Consider the following 1,428-nt stretch of genomic DNA (forward strand, 5'->3'; position numbering starts at 1 on the left):
ATAGTATGGAGGAAGGATAACTAGGGCGAATAGGGGTAAGGGGGAAGGGTGTAGGTGGAAGGAGGGAGATAACGGCAGGAGAGACGAAGGAAGGTCTGCCCAATGTCCGGCTGGGTAGGTGACGGCCTAGGAGGGAATCCACAGTCCATCTCCCCTATAGCTATCGGGGTAGCTCCACCGGGCATCGGTCAGGTAGCAAGGTCTCAGCGGTTGAGGGAAAGTTCACATGGTAAATGTCCTGAAGGGTGTGCAGGATCCAGGACGGTTGAGGGCTAAGATCAAGGTCTGGTCGATAATCTCCCACCCTTCTCTCCAACCAACCATAAATGCAGGGAGCTACAACTTTTTATGAACATAAGCTAACCAATATACTCCATGGCTTCCATGAACGAAGAGCTGATGTCAGACTTGTGGTTGTCCTCCACTGGAATGCTTTTGTACTGAAAGTGCCCTTCAAAGTGATTTGGACAGTCCGAAGAGACATTCAACAAAGCTGTAATCCCCAAAGCGTCGAGCATATCCCTTCAAACAGCAGCATGATGGGCGCTGCCAAGGTACAAAAAGGGAAGGATTTCAACCGGGCCGCCCTGGTCATGAAGAGGTGTGCAACAGGAACTGCAGCCAATCTCCACGGGCTCGGAGATATCTGGAGAAGGAATGCCGCTGGGGGTTTTCGTTTTTGCGCAGAACTCTGGATACTCAGAATGGAACCTCTCGTACCCACCTCACAGCAGGCGGACGTCGGTGCCCTCGCCGTGCTCCCCGCGCAGGGCACGCAGAACCAGGCTGACGGTGCTGGCCTCGCGCAGGGCCTCCGAGTGTGCGCTGCGCTCGTCATACAGCACCACAGCAGAGTAGAGGCCGGCGCGGAGGCGCGCGGGCACCCCGGGATCACCGGCGGTGAGTGGCTCGGCAGGCAGGATCTGCTGCAGGCTCGGACGGCCCCGCGCTCTCTGCCTCACGATGCTGTTGAAGCGTACATTCAGAGCGCCGCGGATGCTTCCAGTCTCAGCCCGGTCTGGGACGGGCTCGCAGTCGTCGGCCGCCATTTTATCAGCCGGCTCCTGGATCGCGTAGCAGCTGATATTGTGGTTACCGACTTAGTTCAAGGAACGTTTCTCAGCTCCACTGATCTTGTGTACTTTCCGATCACTCATTCTTCGTTTTTCGCCGGGGTTGGACGCCATTTGATGCAGTTCTGGGCTATGCCGTGTGGGGTCTGCATGGAGCTTCTGCTCCAAGCGGCCATTTTGGCTGCCGCTTCCGCCAGCTTTTTAAATTTTTTAAAGATTTTTAATTCTGTAGCGGGTTGTGGGTTTATAGGGGAATAGGGTGGGAAGTAATTTAATTATAATAAATTAATAATTATTTTTTATTTATTACTATTTATTTAATTTAGATGTTATAGTGTTAATTGTGGGAGTTGAC

The 1,428-nt window shown here is 53.0% G+C and overlaps 1 pseudogene; it reads right to left on the reverse strand.

Annotated features, from left to right (window-relative positions):
- Positions 1-359: 359 nt before the first annotated feature.
- Positions 360-1,049, reverse strand: LOC146831498 (dual specificity protein phosphatase 4 pseudogene; annotated as a pseudogene).
- Positions 1,050-1,428: the final 379 nt, after the last annotated feature.

The sequence above is a fragment of the Triturus cristatus genome, chromosome 5_1 (genome assembly GCF_964204655.1).
Source record: "Triturus cristatus chromosome 5_1, aTriCri1.1, whole genome shotgun sequence".
Taxonomy (NCBI): Eukaryota; Metazoa; Chordata; class Amphibia; order Caudata; family Salamandridae; genus Triturus; species Triturus cristatus.